This window comes from Gossypium raimondii, chromosome 13 (assembly GCF_025698545.1).
Source record: "Gossypium raimondii isolate GPD5lz chromosome 13, ASM2569854v1, whole genome shotgun sequence".
Classification (NCBI taxonomy): domain Eukaryota; kingdom Viridiplantae; phylum Streptophyta; class Magnoliopsida; order Malvales; family Malvaceae; genus Gossypium; species Gossypium raimondii.
This window is the reverse complement of record NC_068577.1, coordinates 9,559,545-9,582,092: the sequence shown is the minus strand read 5'-3', so window position 1 is coordinate 9,582,092 and position 22,548 is coordinate 9,559,545. Positions and strand designations below refer to the sequence as shown.

The following is a 22,548-nucleotide window of genomic DNA, read 5'->3' as shown; positions in this document are numbered from 1 at the left end:
TACTGTATGGGGTTGGGATACTGTTATGGAGGAAGTATATCATTCTTGGCGACTTTTGCGATATAGTTCTTGGCGACTTTCTTTGCGATCTTTATTCTTGGCGACTTTCTTTGCGATATTGGTGTGTTGGCTGGGTGGGTCGATTTTATCCCCACATGGTGTGTTGGTGGTACGGAGTGGTATGTTAGTTGGATTGGGATGGGTTGCATTACTGCATTGTATTGATTACTGTATTGGGCTAAGGCTCACACTGTTACTGTATTGGGCTAAGGCCCACACATTGTTACTATATTGGGCTAAGGCCCACATACTGTTACTGTAATGGGCTAAGGCCCACACTGTACTATTACTGTATAGGGCTCAGGCCCAGACTGTTACTGAATGTTGTATGCTAACTGTTTGGTAAGGGATTACACAATGAGTTTCGTAAACTCACCCTTTCGTTTTCTTGTCATGTAATCCTCATTATAAGCGATTTGGTGTCATGAGGGACTCGGAGGTGGCCACACAACTGCAACTGATCTACATTGTTTTTAAATAAATTTAAAGTTTATGTTGGGTTTTGTTTTTGTAATAAGGCCATTTATGTTTGTTTAAATTTTTAATTGGGATTTTGCTTACTTATTTTAAACTGCTAATTTAGCAGAAGATGAATTTTCAAAATAATTACTGTTTTTAAAGACACGAAATTTAAACATTAGAGTTTTCAAAAGCTTCTGCGATTTTAGATCAAACTTTTATCACAATAGCAGATAACAAGGTAAACTTTTTTTACTAGATGATTTGTTAAATAATAATAATGGGGTTTTTAAACCTAGAAATGAATTTTTACCAACGAGTTCAATTTTCACTAAACACCTCAATGTGACACCGCCAGATTCGGCCATAACTTCTAGGCCGGGTTTGGGGTGTTACAATTGTACTGCCTTGGATGTCATGACATAGCTAAGGGATGTCACGACACACCGCTGTAGTTAGCCTTGAACCATGCATATTGCCTTCAATGTCATGAAACAGGAACTAGGGTGTCGTGACATCAGTCCTTTACGGGAAGTATTAACGAGCCAAAGGTATTTTGGCCCGCACAATGGAAATTAAAACACGAGAACATCAACTAACCTAGGGTTGAGGATGACGACAACCCTAACTCTATAAATAGGCTCTTAAAACACTTGTTTAGGACAGATTTTAAATTCTAAGATTTTCTTTGTAAATTTAGTCTCTAGTTTTTCCTTTCTTTTAGGCGTTAGGTTTATTTCAGTTCTGTTCTATTTCGTATTTGTCGAAGAACTTGAGTTGTAATTGTGATCAAACTACTGTGGATTCTGCATTTCAATCAATACAATTCAGGATTCTCTTTAACCTTTATCTTGATTCATTATTCATGCTTATCTTTATTATCAAGATTACTGTGTTCATGAGATCCATAAGGAACTAAATCTTTTATGGGGGATTTGTGGTGGAGGTGTGATTAATTAATTGTTATGTAGGGTTTTCTTAGTGGAGCAACTGGTTGGGAGAGAAAGAACTTAAAACCTAGGTATGACCCTAGAAAGTCATTCAGGTAGGAATTAACCCAAAATTGGTATGGCCTATTGTGAACACCTTTACCCCGAATCGGTTTGAATTGTGAGGTTGAGAGATAAGTAGTTCTTGTCGACTCATTAGTTTAGTGGAAGATCGAGAGATCCTTCTAGGGTAGCGACTAGTTGGTTGAGTAGAAACCCGAAATATGAATTAGTTATGATCACCAAAGCAAACTAATCAACCATACTTAGATCTAATTAAGTTAGAATTTATATTTCTGAATCTCACTTTCCTTTTTTTATTTTTATTTTATTCTTTATAAAATCCCAAAAAATATTCTTTTATGTTTTATTGTACTATAATTTATTTAAACTACTAATTAGTTCTATTTGCGTTCAAGTTGACATTAATTTAGTACTCGCCTGCGTTGGGTATGATCCTCGGAGTACATACTTGCTTCGTTGTAACTATATTACAACCTAACCTGTATACTTGCGAACACTACCTTAATTCCATATCTTTTAGTTGTAGTACTCATACTCTAGATGTTGGTACGTCCGAAGGCGGTCAAGTTGTTGGCGTCGTTGCTGTGAAGGCAACATTACTAAATTAAATGTAATTTTTACGTTTTAATAGAATAATTAGGAAATATTTGAATTATAGATACAATTTGTAATTTGAATTTTATTAATTTAGTTTACTAACTTCTTTCTTTTTCTTTGTTAATTTCAGTATATGCTTTAGTGGAAAGGAACATCTATTTAGTTATTCACTAATCCATAGAGATTAATCTTGAAAAACCATTCAATTATGGATGAAACTAATTACATGTGGTTTAACGATGAGATAATTTTTTATGACGAAATATTTGAAAAGGGAGTATATAAAGAATTAGAGATTATGGAGAATAAAAGAATTTTCATTATAGAGCTGAGCCAATGTGGAAACGAAGCCTCAACGCACTAGTGGAGTAATGATCAAGGGACTAATATAGTTGAACATCCACATGAGTTCACTGGTAATTTGTGTGAGGCACTTGTTGTTAGATATATAGAGTGGAGAAGAAAAATCCGAGTACGATATTGAAATAAATAGTAGACTTCGAGGCGCGGGTGATGCTTTCCAAAGAGAACTATTTGCCCCCATACAAAGTTGCTAGAGGGTTAAGACAAAGTTCTTCCCGGGATAGAATGAAGTTTTTGAATTTCCTTTGATTAGCAAATCGAGGAATTCCCTAACTCTTACTTTAATTTCTAAAAAAATAGAATTGATTGTGATTGTAATTTGTGAGAACCATTGACCTTTTATTTATATACACTCAATAGACACTATTTTAAAGAGTCACAATCCTTTATGTTTGATTTCTATTGGACATACTTCTTAGAGAAACATGTCTCACGGATCAAATGTATCTTTTGAATAAACCATCACTTTCTAATAAGTGCTCATGAATAATTATGTATTTGCAATCTACAATTTCTAACAGTCCCCAACTAGATTGCTAATTCCAAAAAATAAGTACACAATGATTATGCATAAAGAAAGGTGTCCATAGATTGAACCTTCCTTTAGTGCAAACTCTTCAAAATATCAACAAAGTAAATGGTGGCTATTCGCTTGGACCATCATTCTTAAAGTCAGTACTGGAAAAATTTCACACATAACTGTAAAGTATTAGAGTAAGAGTTTAATTTGCTTTAGCACCGTTATGGCCATGTGCTCATCCCGTTTCATAAAAATGTATGAGAGAAAACCATAAAGAAAATCTCGTTGAAGTGACATCACTTCATGTCCATATTGGTGGATTTCATGACAATTAATGTCAATCTATTAAGAGTAAAACTTATCCTCCTATAATATAAACATTAAATCCTGATCCTTAGTTCACATTGTCATTCAATAACTTGTTATTACCCTTTGAACCTCGAAACTAACTTTTAGCTAGAATATGTTAGGGTTTCCATTATCAATGAAGCGATTAGAATGGTTTTAATCCCATCTTAGTGGTGGTACTCTTAACCAAATCTCTTTAAAAACCTTTTTTCAATGGATCCACTAAATTGTCAACTGACTTAACATAGGTAACAGTTATCACACTGTCACTAATCAATTGTCTGACATACTCATGTCACAAACTTATATGTCTAGACTTTCCATTATACACCTTATTGTATGCTTGAGACATGGTAGATTCACTATTGCATTATACGAAAATGGCGAACTTACGTTGTGGCCATAACTTTATATCTAGCAAAAGATCTCTTAGCCATTCCACTATTCAGCCTCCATAGCTGAACGTGAGATGCTTGTTTTTGTTTGGAGGCCCAACTAATGGCTCCACCTCTGATTGTAAAAATCCTTCCCGATGTGGACTTATTGTCAGTTAGACTTGTAATCCAACTTGCATCCGAGTAACCTTCTAGTACCGCGGGATAATCACTATAGAATTATCCCAAATTTTTTATTTTCCTAAGATGGCGAAAAATCCTACAAATTCCTTTCCTATGATCGGTACTAGGACAATTTGTAAATCTCGCCAATTGGCACACAACAAATGCGATATCGTGTCTAGTGGAATGCATTGCATACATTAGACTTCCGATTGTGTTGGCATACTCAAGTTGCACTATAGCCTTACCATTATTCTCACTTAACTTGAAGTTCCAATCGTATAGCGTGTTCAAATCCTTCATATTCAAGTGTTTAAACTTTTCCAATACTTTCTCGATATAGTGAGATTGGCTTAGTACAAAGCCCTTTTCATGCTTTTTCACCTTTATACCTAGAAATGTATCTCCCTCGTTGAGATCCTTTATCTTAAAATTCGAGGCTAAATACTCTTTGGTCTCACGAACACCATCCATGTTCATACCAAAAATCAACAAGTCATCTACATAAAGACAAATAATTACACCATATCTATTGATGAATTTAGTGTAAATACATTTAGCTGCACCATTATGTAAAAAACCATAGGACAAGATAATCAAGTCAAATTTCTCATGCCACTGTTTAGGTGATTGTTTTAAAACATATAATGACTTGATAAACTTACACACCTTATGTTCATTCCTAGGAAGAGCAAAGCCTTGTAGTTGCTCCATGTAGATTTCCTCTTCGAGATCACCATTTAAAAAAGTTATCTTAACATCCATTTTATGTATATGTAACTTATGGATAGATACAAGTGTGAAAATAGTCTAGGCCTTCCTTTTGCCTAAATCCTTTAGCCACCAACCTAGACTTAAAGCTAGAAGAACCCCCTGTTGGATTATTTTTCCTTTTAAACACCCATTTACACCCGATAGGCTTCAATCCTTGAGGAAGATCAACTAGAAATCCAAGTATTATTGGCTAATATTGAATCCATTTCATCATTGATCGCCTCTTTCCAAAATCTTGCATCCCTAAAAGTCATGGTTTCACCATAAGATTGTGAATCACCATCCACATTAAACATTATGGGGATTTTTGTAAACTGAAAAATATATAGGATTTTTCCTACATAATTCATCACATTTTACTTAAATTTGTTGTTAAAACCAAGTAATTGTTTAATAAATTAATCAAAAATGAGAAAATATGAAATTAGGACATAGAAATTATTAGAATGTGATTTTATACTTTATTATATAGTTTTCATGCATAAAATGGCTTATTTTATATTAATTTGAGCATATTATATTTTTAAGCTATAAAGTGGGCCATGCATGATTAAATTAAATAATAAAATATAAAGTTATGTTTAATAGTTCATTTTTAATAATTCATTAATAAATTGGGTTTTAGTTAATTAGGTAAATTGATTAATTAAAGTGGTTAAATTATATTATTTGGTCCTCTAAACTATCTACTATTTTTGGACAAGTCTGAGAGTTTACTTCTAATTGCAAAACCGTCCAAATTGGGGACCAAGTCAACCCAATTTTTGGCTGCACATGGATGACATAAACCATTTTTTGGTTTAATTATACAAAGTCTTTGAAGAGTTAAAGAAATTGGAGATTTTCTCGAAGATTTACTGATAACCAAGTCTTAGTCCTGAGTTGTTGTGGCATTCAAATTGACCAAAAATAAAGGAAAAATCAGCCACCTTTCCTCAATTCATGGCCGGCCACTCTTGGAGGAAGTTTCAAAGGATGGACACACCTATTTTTAGCAAACTAGCTCCCTTGCTTCACCTATAAATAAAAGCTCATTTCTTACTTTTTCAATCATCCCTCATCCCATCATCTCTCACTCATTCATCATTCTCTCAACTCTTTTAGATATCTTTCCCCTTCATCATCCTTGCATAAGGATTTTAGCAATTAAGCCTCTTAAAGAACCCTTGGTCGGCCACCTTGGAGAGCCATCAGCAAAGGAGCAACGCAAAGAAGCGACGCAAAGAAGCGAATGAGCCTCGTTATTCATAGTCTTGGGTGACAGCCACTCTGAATTGGGTTTAATCTTCCTTTTCTTTAAATTTAATTTAAAGATATTTGCTAAGTGTTCTTTGTTCTTATTTACAATAATGATAGCTTAATTTTATTTAAGCTAGGATGATTATTTTTATTAAATAATATTTATTTGGTTCATGCTTATGTTTTCAATTAAAATCAACTTTGTATTTCGTTCATACGTGATTGAAATGCACCTGAATTAGCTGAGCGATCCTAACCAAATGACGAGTAATGGACGCATCATTGAAATGTGCATGCTCAATTTAGATCCTAACCCGATTGAATTGTAGGTTGCATAACAACTCTAACCAAGCTCTATTATCTACATATTTTTTAGATTTGTGTGATTAAATTGTTTCAAACCTAACACGTCCCTGTTAACTCACACGAATGCCAAGAAACCCTTAGTAAATAAGGATCAGTAAAATGCGTATTTACTAAGTAAAGGATTCCGAAAGGACCTAATGTGGTTTCCAAACTCATGAAAGATCGAGTTGCGATGGAATGTTTTTCCGAATGTTATTAAGCATGTTGATAATAAATTGAGTTTAATAAAAGTAATTGCCCTAGTTTATTTATGTTATAATTGTTGTGAATTGTGTTTAATTTTACTAAAATCTATTTCATTCATATAGTTTGCATACTTAGGATAATTTGCATTAGGGATCATTGCATTTAGTTTAATATATTTTAATCACCACATCTCAACTATATTGTGTTTTTATTTACCAAATTGTTAATATAATTCTACAAATTAAGTGACTTAGCACAAATACAATCCCTATGGAGACGATAACTCGATACTTACTCATTACTTGATAATGACTGTGTACACTTGCACAAACTTCAGCGTTACAATCTTCCTAATTACAGATTCTTTATTTCCCTTAACAAGTAATGCTAGAGATTGCGAGGAAATGAAATCAGGACCAAAGTTCTTTACTTTTCACACTCTTTGACTTTTCCTCGGCTCCATATCCTTATTGTCACAAAGAATTTTTTTGGTTTGATCACTTGAGACCATTGGTTGATATTCTTTTTCTGAATCTTTTGAATCATTAAAAACCTTATTTTCAATGAATACGACATCTCTTGTTTTAATTATTGTATTTGACACTAAGTCAAGAACACGATAAGCCTTAGAGTGTTGGGCATATCCAATGAATTCACCCTTGATGGCTCTTAGACCTAACTTTGTTCTCCGTTGGTCGAGAACTCTATAGTAAGCCAAACACCCCTACACTTTGAAATAATCTAAGTTTGGCATCTGGCTCTTCCCTAACTCATATGGAGATACTTTGAATTTTTTCTACAGTATTTTGTTAAGAATATAACATATAGTCAATAATGCTTCACCCCATAGATTATATGGAAGTTTAGCATTTAACAACATCGAGTTAACCATATCTACTAAAGTACGATTCTTTCTTTCTACCAAACCATTTTGTTGGCAGAGTATAAGGCACGAAACACTCATGTGCCACACCTTGTTCCTCACAAAATATATTAAATTCATTTGAAAAATATTTACCACCTCTATAACTACGAAGCACTTTGATTTCCTAACTAAACAAATTCTCAACCTCAATTTTAAAATGTTTAAACATATCAAACGCCTCATCTTCACTTCTCATGAGATACACATAAGTAAATCTAGAGAAGTTGTCTATAAAAGTGATAAAATATCGTTTTCCACCTTTTGTTAGAGTTTCATTTAATTCACAAACATCTGAATGAATTAAATCTAACACTTGTGAATTCCTTTCACACTTATTAGGACACCAATTTTTGGTAATTTTTGATTGAATAGAAATTTCACATTTCTCCACAAACTCATCATTACTTAGACTTATATAACCATTGTTTTGCATATATTGTAAAGTTTTAAAATTAAAATGTGCTAAACGCGCATGCCACAAAGGATTAGATTCAACAATATAAGCAAAAGAATTAACTTTATTCATATCAATGCTCAACATGAACATACCCTTGCTGACACTAAAGCAAGACAAACTTATCAGATTCTAAGATAATCTTGAACCCCTTGTTACACAGAATAGTCGTGGACACTAAATTCTTTCTCATATCAGGAACATGCAACACATTGGTCAAATCTAATTTTTTCCCAGATGTGAAGTTAAGTTCCACCATCTCTTGATCGAGTACCTTAGTCGATTGATAGTTGCCTATAAGCACTTCACGGTTTGCTACTAGTTCATAACTCTTGAATTGTTGTCGGTCATTACACACATGGATGGTAGCTCTGGAGTCGAGCCATCAATTACAAGACTTATCAGTCATGGCTATGTTAAGTTCAGTAATCATAACAATCTCCAAACTCTCGATCCTTTCCGTAACCATGGCCATTAAGTCCATGTCCGCCACCATGTTGGCTTTAGAATTTGTGGCATCTTGCTTCTTTTTGAGAAGTTTGCAATCCTTAATATAATGTCCTTTCCTATTGCAATTATAACAATTGCGAGATTTTTTTCTTCTTGTCTTGCATGTCATTGGCCTCGGATGTGGCCTTTCGCTTACCATTTCGAGAGTTCTTGGAGTCACTCATATGGTTCACTTTAGAAATTTGGGAAAGATACACCGCATCACGCTTCCGAGTTTCTTCTTCAATATCAAATGCCTAAGTATTTTCTCCACAGTGAAGTCCTCTGCCATACGCTGAAGTTTCTTCCAATAATTGTTCCAAGATGAGGGCAACTTCAAGATGACTTGTAACAATTCCAAAATAACAAATTTCAAGTCACGAAGCCTACTTACAAGGACTTATAATTCATGAACTTGATCTATGATCAGGATACTATCGAGCATTTTGAATTCAAAATGCTTCATTATTAAAAATTTATCAGTACATTACCGCTTGGTGTTGTATTTTTCTTCAAGAGCTTTCCATATTTCCACCAGGGATTACTTCGACATGTAGAGATCATACAATCGATTAGACAAGGTGTTGAGAATGTGTCATTGACATGTGAAATTTTCTTCTTCATGCTTCTTCTTTAGTTCGGCCACTTTTATAATTTCTTCGGGGTTCGCATTAAGGGTGGGGTCCTCCACAGGTTGTAGGTTCAGATCCAGAACGTATGCCACATTTAAGATAGTAAGAATGAACAACATCTTGTCATTTCAACGATTGAAGTGTGAACCATCAAATTGGTCAAGTTTCACAAACTCTTAGTTCATTACTTTGAATGTGTGGTAGCCTCCATCGCCATCTCCAAAGTATTTCTCTTTGATTGTTAGATATATAGAGTGGGGAAGATATTGAAATAAACAGTAGACTTCGAGGAGTGGGTGATGCATTCTAAAACGAACTATTTGCCCCCACACAAAGTTACTAAAGGGTTAAGACAAAGGTCCTCCCAGGATACAATGAAGTTTTTGAATTTCCTTTGATTAGAAAAATCAAGGAATTCCCTAACTCTTACTTTAATTTTTTAAAAATAGGATTGATTGTAATTGTAATTTATGAGCACCATAGACCCTCTATTTATATACACCCAATAGACACTATTTTTAAAAGTCACAATTCTTTATGTTTGATTTCAATTGGACATACTTCTTAGAAAAACATGTCTCATGGAATCAAATGTATCTTTTGAGTAAATCATCACATTCTAATAAGTGCTTATAAGTAGTTATGAATTTGCAATCTACAATTTCTAACACTTGAAGAACATGATATGCCCAAACATTCGGACAAGCCTCCTAGTGATTCATCTGAGATGTTTCCATGTGAAACCACAAGGATGGTCAACTCTAAGGTCTTATCAAACATGTCAAACATGATGGTGCAAATAATGAAAAAAAATATCCGAAGTGCTACCTCAAAGAGGACATGTTTGACCTTCACAACTTGGATCATGAGAACCTTGGTATTACCGATAGCCATGATGAGATTCAACTTGAGCTTAGAACTAAAGATTATGGGGATGAGTTGAACATAGTGGAAATGGTATCTGATCCAATTCACATAGTAATAGATCTAACCATAGAGGTATAAGTAAAAGATGAATTAAACACTAACATAGAGGTTAAACCGATATTGAATGAAAGTACAGAAGAGTTAATACACTTTCTGGCAATAGCAGAAAAGGTTCCAACTAAAAAAGTCGAGGAGTTTGACTCATTCTCATTCGAAAACAGCAACAAGGCTCGAGTCACCAAAGCCTCATATAACAAGGAGAGGAGGAAGCTCGAGACAATAATACCTCAAAAAAAGTTTGGGGTTGGCTCGGATTTGGTACTAAATGACTGACAATGTGGATTTCACGACGGTAAAAAATAAGACAAAATAATTCGAATAAACCAAAGTGACTGGTTCAAATACATCAACAGAAAAACAAACATCGGATCAAGGTGCCGAGAACTAGCTAGAGGTTCTTTTATGGTGGCAACACAGAACGTCTCAATCTTTAAAGAACTTCTATTTCTTGTTTTAAATTTTGTTTTATTTCTTTTATTACTTTAATGTTTATTTTATTTTATTTCCTTTATACTATGTTGCATATTTTTCATTTGCCCACTTGGAGTAAACGAATCCCAATGTCAAGACAACAACAAGGATTCAACCTTCTCAGAACAACCACATTACATTAGCAAAGAATGTGCAAGGAAATTTCACGAGGAATCAAAAGATTTCGACCAAGAATAAATAGGTGTGCATTGGGACATTGATCTACCATTATATGAAGCAGTGCATTAGTGACCAAAATGTTAGGGTCTTCTTCCCCCACTTAGTGACTACCTTGTGCATGAAGGCCAAAGTTCCAATGACAAATACTAAGTAGTTCATGAAGCCATGTCTCATAGGAGACTCATTATACAAGCAATATATGAAGCTTCAACGAAAGAAAATAAACGATTAGAAAAAAATGCCGAAAGGAAAAGATGGATGTCCCAACTTCACTTAAGTGAAAGGCAAAATCGACATCTTGTAAAGAAACAGGCGAGAGTAGTAACATAAAGATGGAATGGATGATAAGATGGTTACAAGAAACGGGCCTAGTTCTTCAAGAATTCGAGCGGTAGAATAATATGAGAGTACCAAATTATCAGCCAGAAAAATGTGGTCTAAAGTAGAAGAGCAAGGAACCGAGGAAGGGGAAGGTAGTAAAGAGGAGGACGCTGAAGTGGTGGGAATGAGATGGATTACTAGGAGGAGGAGAATGATTAAATTAACTTTTAACTTTTTCTATTGTAAATAATTGGGATGATTTTTATTTTTATTTTAGGAGTAGGAGTAACAGTAGATTTATATATATATATTCTATTTCAAGTTTCCTATGTAGGAACTTCACATGAAAGAAAGCACAACATTTTTGAGCTTTTAACGAACAAGGTAGGAAGCAACCACCATAAGACTACTACAATGTAACGATCAATCGGGTAACTTCTTTCCTTATCTATAGGGGTGCACATTAGGGATAATGTGCTATCTAAAGTGTGGGGGGTAACATAGGAATTTTTTTCTTATTTTGTTTCTATACTTTTTCTTTTCTTTTATTGTCAAATGCATGCTTAAGCTTGTAGAAATATAAGTGATTGGTTAGGAGCATGTACATAGGTTGATTGTGTTTACTATAAACTTGGCATGATAGTGAATGGTTTTAAATTTTCAATTTTTAGACAACTAAGTTCTATATATTACATTGTAAATAGGTATTGAGTTATTGAATATACCAAATGATATAAAAAATACGAGGAAACTAGCATGCTAGTATGTATGATAAATAGTTGAATTTGTGATTGTTTGATTGATTAAATTTGCGAATATTGAGATGCTTAGGGATAACCTAAGGCATTGTTTGGTATACACCTAGAGTAAAAAAGCTAACCTTGTTTATTCATCCTTAGTACCTATTTTGAGTTAGAATAGACTTCTGGATTAACTTTCATACAAAACTCAAGCCAAAAATGTTACTTTGTATTTACCCTTTTACTTCGGTCCTGAACTACATGAATATAGACTTGTTATAGATAGGCCCATTTCACACTTGTTATAGAGAGCTTTTCATATTATTAGTTTCTTTTGTAAAATTTAGTTTTTAGTTTATTTTTCTTTCTCTTAGGGTTTAGACTTGTTTTTAGTTCTTTTCATTCGTGTTCATCGGAGAACTTGATTTGTAGACGCAAACAAACGGTTGAGGATTACAGCACTTCATATATCAAATACAAATAGGATTCTCTAAACTCTACTCTTGTTTTATTCTTTATACATATATTCGATATAATGTTTATTGATTCCATGAGGAACTAATCCTTCTATAGGGGATTAGTGAGTAGAGGTATGATCTATTAACTATTTTATAGGGTTACTCAATGGATCAACTATTTGGGAAAAGAGTAACCAAAATCCAAGGCTTGACAACCCTAGGAAGTCATCAAGGTAGGAATTAACCCAAAATTGGTATGGCCTATCCGTGAACATCTTCATCCCAAGCCGGTCTGGACTGTGAGGTCGAAAAATAAGTAGTTTTTACTGACTCGTTATTTTAGTAGAAGATCAGAAGATCCTACTGAAATAGTGACTATTTGATTTATGAGGAACCCAAAGTGAAAATTGATGGGGATTGTCGAAACGAGCTAATCACCTATACGTAGATTTGATTAATTCTACTTTTCAATCTCTTGTTATTTATTTCTTTATTATTATTTTACTATTATAAAAATCCCAAAAATCCCTTTTATTTATGTTATCGTACTATAAATAATTTAAAGTACTAATTAGATCTATTAGCTTGTAGGTTTGAATTAGTTTGGTACTAGCCTCTACTGGGTACGATCCCCAGAATTCTTACGAAGCGTTTCGTTGTAAACAAAATATTACAAATCGACCCGTATAATTGCAGACACCACCTCAAATTCCATATATTTTGTAGCAGTATTCACACTCTGGACGTTAGTACGTCCGGAGGCGGTCAAGTTGTTGCATCGTTTCTAGGGAGGCAACGTCACTGATTTAAATTTAATTTTTCGCATATTAATAGAATAATTAGGAAATTTTTAGATTATAGCTACGATTTTATTTTCTTATTTTATACTAATCTTTTATCTTTGGGTTTAGTGTATGATTTGTAGTAGGGGAACACCTATAGAGCTAGTCACAGATTTAGAATGAATAATCTGAAGAAATTGTCAATAGCAACCACAACTAATGCAGAATCAACTACCTACTGAAGGTAATTTACAACCATGTGAGAATCCATTGTTCAACGAAGCTAACAATAACAATCTAGACTACCCATCACCACCACCATAATTACCCGCAAACAATCTCAAGGCATATAATGAAAGGACTCTAAGAGAGTATACGTTATCGAATCTGGATATGGTTCAAGGGAGTATAACGAGGCTAGCCATCACGACCAATAATTTCAAGATCAAGCCAGCTATGATCTAGATGATTCAAAATAATTTGCGGTTTCGAGGAACGATGATAGAAGATTCGAGTCAGGGTCTAAAATGGTTCATCCAGCTTTGTGATACCTTCAAATACAATAGGGTCACTGATGACGCTATTCTTCTTCGGTTGTTTCCTTTTTCTTTTATTGGTAATGCCTTTCCTTGGTTAGATTCGCAGGCATTAGGATTAATCACGACATGGGACGAACTCGCAGGGAAATTCCTACAAAAGTTCTTCCCCATTAGCAAGACGGTCTAGCTAAGAAGGGAAATTTCTATGTTTAAACAATTAGAAGGAGAAATTTTTCACGAAGCATGGGTGTCTTTTAAAAAGTTGATTCAGAAATGCCTACACCACGGATTTCCTGAGTGGTTACGACTGTAAATTTTCTACAATGTGTTGGATGTGCACTGAAGGTTAGGATTGGATAGAGCCGCAAGAGGTGCTTTAATGAACCGAATGTATGAGGATACGTACAAATTAATAGAAAATATGGCGATGAACTCCTACCAGTGGCCAATTGAACGAAACAAATATGGCCAAAGACCATCTACGGTGAAGGCTGTTTAGGAGGATGACAAATATCAACAATTGATAGAATCAATTAAATAAAATCTGAAAAGAATGCACCGTCTATATATGGAGGAGACAAACTACTCTTCCACTATATTAACAATTCACTAAGGATGTGAATTACATCAGGAATAGGGGTGAAAATCCTTATTCAAATACTTACAATCCTGGATGGAGAGATCATCTAAACCTAAGATGGGGAGGAAATCAAGGATGAGGTAATACTTCAAATCAGGTTAAAAATGCTAACTATCAACCTCCTTATTTACAAAAACCTTAGGAAAGGGCCAACCCAAATGATCATGCTATATGTGGTCAACGTTTGGATCAAATCAAAGGGAAAATGCAATCAATGAGGATAGATGTAAAGCAGGTGCAGTCTGAATGCACCAATCCAGCAAAAACATTGACTAAGTTTGAAGATCAGATAAGCCAATTGAAGAACATGATGGGTGATATAAAAACACAAATTGGCATAGGTATCCCTACAACATCAAAAATAATCCTTGGAGAGAAGGGAAGGAGCATGTGAAAGCAATCGTGCTTTGATCGAGTAAAGTACTGAGTAGCCCAGAGAACCTTACTTAGGAGGAACCTATGGGGAGTACAAGTGATCTTAATAAAGGACCCTTAGAAGCTGATGATGAACCAAAACTAGTGAAAGTAGTTACACCGGTAGTTGAATTGGAGAAAGAGACAATTAAAGACCCTACTGTGGTAAAGATATTGTTCCCTTCAAGGTTGGAAGCTGATGATGAACCAAAACTAGAGGAAGTAGTTGCACCGGTAGTTGAACTAGAGAAAGAGACAATTAAAGACCCTATCGTTGTAAAGATATTGCTCCCTTCAAGGTTGGAAGAGATAAAAATGGGATGAAGACGAGTTTCTAAGGTTTTTAAACTTGTTTAAAACATTCAATGTGAAACTACCTTTAGTTAAACTATTGAGAAAGTTCTTGAGTATGTCAAAATTTTAAAGGAAATCATGTCTAGACGTAGGAAAATTAATGTAGGAGAACAAATTAACATGAGCGCTTCCTGTAGTGCTATTATTTCTAAACAAGTTCACCAAAAACTGAAAGACCTGGGAAGCTTTACAATTCCCATAGAGATAGGGAGCATTCAATTCAATAGAGCCATATGCGATTTAGGAGCTAGTATCAATTTAATGCCTCTATCAATATGTGAAGAACTTAGGTTAAGGGACCTCAAGAATACACAAATTACACTACATCCGAAAGGAATACTAGAAGATGTGTTAGTCAAAGTGCGCAACTTTATCATTTCGGCGGACTTTGTAGTTTTAGACTTTGAAGAGGACCGTGAGAAACCCATTCTATTTTGCAGAAATTTTCTAGCTACATCAAGCTCCACCATTGATCTAAAGAGAAATCAATTAACAATGAAGATCAATGGCAAAACAAATTTTTTTAAATGTGGTCACCAACAGAGTGAGGAAATAAAAGGGACTAGGGGAACATTGTAATGAATTATCTGCTTTTAACCCTAATAATCCAGAATCAAAGAATGTACTTCCTACGATCAATGCAGGTCAAAAGAACAGGTTCTGGGAAAGAGATAAATGAAATAAGGTGGAGTGACACGACGGGCGATGGGCTAACATTGAAAGAACCAGAAAAACGTCCTTATATGCATTAATGGTGCTATCGGATGAATCCGACAGTAAAAATTGATATTTTAAATTGATATTTAATTCTTTGTAAATTATTATATATTTAACTAACTGTTTAGTCTAGATTTTAATTTTTATGAAATTTATGTTTTATAGGAACCGTGACACTTTAGAAATTGGAAGTTTGGGCAAAAATAGGGCCAATGTCGCAACACTGCAATCCTGTGTTGTGACACCAAAGATAGTTTACCCAAAATTCCAAAATTCCAGAGTGTGTTGCGACATCGAACCTCGATGTTGCGACAATGGCAAACTACTGGGGATGTTTTACAAGGTTGACCCGACCCAACTGCGCAAACCAGCCAATTAAAACACCTTATTAATCCAATTTTAACCCTAAAAAAACCTTATTTAAAACCCAAAAACATATTAAATCACTACCTAACCCAATCTTAACACTTTAAACACCTCAAAACCTCTTAATTTTGATAAACCCTAAAACTCTTTTCTTACTTCTTCTTACTAGTTTACTATAAAATTTCTTTTATTCATCTCTATTTGATACAGAAACAAATGGGAAGAACTAAAAGGAGTGACCACAAATGAATATTACAAGGAATCCAACACATCATTTTCCAAGGTTAAGGGTTCCTAACTCCTATTTTTATTGTTCCATTGGAAAATTTGTTCGTTAGTTCATTAATTATTGAACTTGAACAATATTCAAAATGCCTCGAAGAAAAGTGAGAAGAACCAATGAATCAGAACCATCGACGGTTCTAAACCCCTTTAATTTATCAAATCCAACTGTTGAAAAATATTTTCTAGAACTTCAGGGAAAAATATTTATCCAAGAGAGGGGATTTGAACCATCGATGGTTCTCTGTCAGGAGATAAGACCTTTAGTTAGATATCATAGATGGGAACATTTTTTAACGATCCCAAAGGACTTTTTCGTGGTCCCTGTAGTTCAGGAATTTTATGTATCTTTATGAGACCAAGAGTCTAGAAAAGCCAAAGGTTGTACATGGGAAATGATACCTGTGCGAGGGAAAGATGTATGAATTACCCCTTGGGTTATTTGTGAATTTTATAATGCTCCATTTTATGAAAAAGATTTTACAGAAGAAATTGATTTGAAATATTTTTGAGATATAACTATGACAACATTATAAACTTGATAACAGAGGGGAGGGGTGAATGCAAATGTCGCCCAAGTACTGGTATTCCAACCTTCTTTAATTAAGCAATAATGTTTCCTGAAGCAAAAATGTGGATTCAATTTCTATGCACTAGAATAGCTTCTGCTTTGAATGTTTCTAATGTCAATACTTTTCGATCGATTTTGCTTTATTCTATTTTGTAGAAAAATAGGTACACATCGGAACATGGATATACCAAAATATGAAGCGATGCGTTAGTGGCTAGAGAGTGGGAGTCTTCTTTCCTCACTTAGAGAGGGCCTTATGTAAAAGAGAAGGTGTATCGATGATATCCATGAAACAATCAATGCAGCCATCCCAAAGTATAATTGGCGAAACATTGTATACATAGTACATTGAGCTTCGGGATAAACAGATTAAGGAATAGAATAAACGCCAGCAAAAGATGATGGTCTCTCCAACTTCATCTCAAAGGAAAGCAAAATTGACCACTCAATAATAAATTGGCGAGGGCAATCATCCCAAGCTAGATTGGATGATAACCTAGATGCAGGAGTTGGGCCTATTTTTTAGGAATTCGTGCAGCAAAACAATATTAGGGTACCTAATTATACGTCGGATGATGAGACAGTCTTTGAGGAGGAGGATTGAACTTATAATTTTTGTTTTTAAAGATTGTATTAATTTTAGGGATCATTTTTTTAATTTAAATTGTTAGGAGTAGGAGTAATAATAGACTAGTTGTTGTTTTGTGCTTAAATTTTCTTTACAGGAGCCTCACATGGAAGAAGCGTAATGATTTTGAACTATCAATGATCAAAGGAGGAGGTTGTAATGAATTGTAACGTTTACGCAAGTGTACATAGTCGTTCAAGTAATAAGTAAGTACAAATGAGTTATCGTCTCCACGGGGACTATATAAGCTTAAACAATTAATTGCAAAATTATAATTAACAATTTGATGTAAAAAAACTCAATAAATTTGATAGTGATGATTAGATAAATTAAATGTAAGAGTGATCCCTAATGCAAAATTAATCTAGATGTAATTTACCTAAATGTATGAAATGAGAGCTTTAGCAACAAAAACAATCAACATTAAATGGGCTAGGATAATTATATTAATCAAATCAACTTACTTTCATCATGCTAACATGCTCGAAATTATTTCCATGGCAACTTGATCTCGTATGGGTTCGGAAACCAAATTAAGTCCTCTCAGATCTTTTACTTAGTTAAATATGCATGTTAATGATCATATTAGACTAAGGGTTTCTTGGCATTTATGCAAAGTCACATGGATATTTACATTTGCAATTACATAAATCTAAAAACCATGCAAGATAATAAAGCTAACTAAAGATATTATGAACCTTAACTTAGTCGGTTTTAATGACCTAAATTAAGCATTGCACTTTTCAATTATGCGTCTATTAGTCGTCATCTGGTTAGGATTGCTCATCTAATTTAAGTGCACCCAATCATGTATGAATGAAATGCATCATGATATTAATTGAAAACATAATCAACTGAAGCACAAAACATGTTAACATGAATTAAAGAAATCTCATTAAATTAATATAATCATTCTAGAATATAGGAATTAAAACTTCATATTTGATGTTAAAAACATAAAACTCAAAGCAAACAAGTTTAAAATAAATGACAAGAGGAAAGAGTAGACTCAGTTCAGCAGCCTTTCGGATCTATTTTGACTGAAGCGCTCCTTCGTTCTGATTGAAGGTTTTTTTTAAGGGTTTAGAAGGTAGTCGACTAAATATTGCTTTTGAAAAAGCTTTTGAAGCTAGATATTGGAGAGGGTATGAATGGCTATGCAAGGGAAAAAGAGAGAAGAAATTGAGAGAAAACTATTGAGAATGAGAGAGAAATGTTGAGTGATAAGGAACGATTTAGAAGTGAGGGATGACAAGGTATTTACTAAAAATAGGTTTAAATTCTCTTGCTTCCTTTTCTTATGTGGTCGACCATGCTTCAAGGAAAATGGATGACCAAGTCTTCTCAATTTGAATTTTAAATTCAAGATAAAAATAGCTATGTAGTGTACGGTTTCAATAGGGAAGTTGTTGGGCTGAATTCTAATTATTTTCCAACTGTAAGGACCTTCCATTAAATATTTCAAAACATATTTTTGGTAGCCATCTTCTATTGCTGAAATTGGGCTTTTAATTCCCCTTGTTTGACAACTTTTTTCAGTCCAATAACTTAGCAAATATGTACATCATTCATCATCTTCCTTACTGGGTCAAATAGTCAACCCCATGCCCAAAATTGCATGGTCTTGCCATCCATATGGATAGTTTGTGCATGACCATCTTTTATTTATTTAAATCATGTCTCCAATGGACCTTCTACATGGTGAAAAATAAATACATTAATAAATTAACATGAATTCATATAAAATATGCATAAAAATAATGTAATTAAGCATAATTTCACATACTTTCAAAATTCATGTTCAAAATTACTAATTAATTAAAATTAACCTATTTCAATAATAATTACTCAAGATAAACAAAATAATTAAGTAAAAAGGTGGTAAAATTATATAGAAAAACCCTATATAATTTCGAGTTTACAGAGGTACCCACCAATAGTCTATGAAACTATCACGATCAATAGGGTAACTTTGTTCCTTATTTTTTTTCAGGGCTACACATTGAGGATGATGAGTTATCTAAAGTGTGGGGGGTAACATAGAAGATTTTTTTTAATTTTTTTTTTTCTTCGATTTTTCTTATCATTTGTGTGCTTGAGCTTGTAAAAGTACAAGTGATTGGTTAGGAGCATGTACATAGGTTGATTGTATTTATAGTAAATTTGGCATGAGGATAAGTGATTTTAAATTTTTTATTATTAGACTATTAAGTTCTATATATTACATTGTAAATAGGTATGAAGCAATTGATTGTACCAAATGACATAGAGAATACTAGGAAACGAGAATGCTAGTATGAATGATAAATTATTGAATTTGTGATTGTTTGGTTGACTAAATTTGGGAATATTCAGAAACCTAGGGATGACCTAAGGCATTCTTTGGTATACACCCAAAGCCAAAAAGCTAACCCTATTTATTCATCCTTAGTATCTATTTTGAGCCAGAAAACACTTCTTGATGAACCTCTATACAATATGTGAGATAAAAGCGATGATTTGTGCTTACCCTTTTCTTTAGTCTTGAACTGCATGATTATAGACGTCTGGCCATACATATTGAGGGTTAAATAGATACATTATGGTAGCTTTGTAAAAATAAAGTGATATGAAAGATTAGTAGAGTATAGTGATTATAGGTTAGCTTAAAACTATAAAAAAAAGATATATTCAAAAAAAAATTTAAACGAGTAGGAAAAGAATACGTGAAAAATAGAAACAATTATGAATGAGGTACTATGAAAAGGAAAGAAAAGTGACAAAGTCACAACTATAGAAAAACTTGATCATTATTGCACAAAAACTCGTGAGCTAGTTGTAGTTACTATATGATGCTAAGGTTTACTATAAGGAGATAAAAGAAAGAGGAGAGAAGGAGAAATAAGGCGGTGAGCAGGAAAGGGTCACTAAAAGGGAGAATATGGGACAATACGATGTGCCAAACTATTTTTGTGCTTGAAACTATTTGATGCTTATTGTTATTGAAATCCATACCAATCTTAAGCCTTGGAATGTTACAAGCTGAAAAACCCTATGTGATCTAGGTAGACTTATTCACAATTTGAAATCATACTAAATAATTGCATGTATGATTGTTTGTATTCTGCTAGGATAATCAAATTACTTATATAATTTATTGATGGATTCCTACATTTGAGACCTTTAATGCTTGTATGCTTTGTAATATACTGAACATAGGTCCTTGATATCAAAAGTGGTAAGTCAGCTATATATCATGCCAATATTCTGTATGAATATGAAATGCTTATTCATATGCTCCAAAGCTAACATTTCTGCCATGCTTGCTCAAGGGTCGTCTTTTCATTTACTTTTTTTTTTGTTTTGCTTGAGGACAAGCAATGATTTAAGTGTGGAAGAGTTTGATCTGTTGTAATTCGATGTAGTAGATTAAACTAGTTTTCACACTTTAGGAGCTTGAACATAAGCATTTTAGTTAAGTTTTAAATATGTTTTTGTAAATTTAGTTAAATTTACTAAAGTGTGTAATTTGAGTCTTTTATTAACCTTAGAGGGCGAAAGACATCTAAGGGTGAGCTAATATACTTTATGAGCATGAAGGCATGCTAACTCGATACTGGTCGATGTATTGCAACACAGAGCATTGTATGTCACAACTTAGGAAGCAGAGTAGAAGAATTCTAAGACTTCTTTCAGTGTCACGACACAGCATGAGGATGTCGCGACACACCCCTGAAGATACCTGGAAAATGAGCATACTACCCTCGATGTCATGACACAAGACCTAGTCTATCTCGACATCACCTTTGTTCGGGAAATAATTACGAGCTAAGGGCATTTTGGTCTACATAATCAAATGTTAAGCACGAGGACAGCAGTTGCCTAGGGTTAAGGACGACGACTATTCTAAAGTCTATAAATAGGCTCATTTTGCACATATTAGGGAAGGGCTTTTGTATTGTATAATTTTCTTCCTAGATTTAGTCTTTAGTTTTTCCCTTATTAGGTTTTAAGTTAATTTTAGTTCTTGTTATTTGCTTTTTTGGGAGAGATCAAATTTGTGAAATACAATCAAACCCTGTGAGGATTTTGTGCTCAATTCTAATACAAATCAAGCTTCTACTAAACTTTATACTCTTGAATTATTATTCATGGTTACTTTGTTTTATCAAGTTTATATTGTTTATTAGATCCATGAGGAACTAATCCTCCTATGGGGGATTAGTGCATGGAGGTATGATTGATTAGCTATTTTGTAGGGTTTTCTTAGCAGATCAACTATTCAAGAAAGGAAGAACCTAAACCCTAGGCCTAACAACCCTAGGAAGTCATTAAGGTGGGAATTAACCCAAATTTGTTATGGTCTATCCGTAAACACCTTAACCCTGAACTGGTCTGGACTGTGAGCTCGAGAGATAAGTAGTTGTTACCAACTCATTATTTTAGTGGAAGATCGAAAGATCCTACTGGGATATTGACTAGTCGATGGAATAAGAAAATCCGAAGTAACAGTTGGTTATGATTACTGAAGCAAGCTAATCACCCATGCCCAGATTTGATAGATTTTATTATTTGATTTCCTGAGCTTATTTATTTATTTTATTATTAGTATAGATCATAAAAACCTTCTTTTTTCTTTATCGTAATGTAATCTATTTAAAGTAATAACTAGATCTATTTATGCTTAGGTTAGAATTAATTTAGTGTTCGCCTCCCTTGGTTACGATCCTCAGACTACTCTTCTACTCTGTTGTAACTGTATTACAACCTAACCCGTATACTTACGGATATCGCGTTTTTCATATATTCTGTGCAGGATTTCTACTCTGGACGTGGGTACGTCTAGAGGTAATCAATGCTTCTTGTTCTTGAATTCCATACCCGTCCTAAGCTTCAGAACGATAGAAGCCGAAAAGTCTTATGTGACCTAGGTAGACTTAATGATCAATTGACATCATACTAAGTAATTGCTTTCACGATTGTTTATATTTTGCTAGGATAATCAAATTACATATATGATTTGTTGATGGATGCATATATTTGAAAACCTTAATACTTGTGTACTTTGTAATATACTGAACTTAGGTGGTTAATATTAGGAGCGGTAAGTGTCACGTGTAAAATGATATGTGATTTT

General features: G+C 33.8%; 1 protein-coding gene and 1 non-coding gene across 2 annotated transcripts in view; both read right to left on the bottom strand.

Moving 5' to 3' along the window:
- The window catches only part of LOC105782105 (ubiquitin receptor RAD23c), a 66,766-nt gene that overhangs the window by 19,912 nt on the left and 24,306 nt on the right, over nucleotides 1-22,548 (bottom strand). The window lies entirely within an intron of this gene.
- LOC128036380 (small nucleolar RNA R71) lies at nucleotides 13,646-13,751 on the bottom strand. The gene has a single exon (XR_008193177.1). It is a non-coding gene; the product is annotated as a small nucleolar RNA R71 (small nucleolar RNA).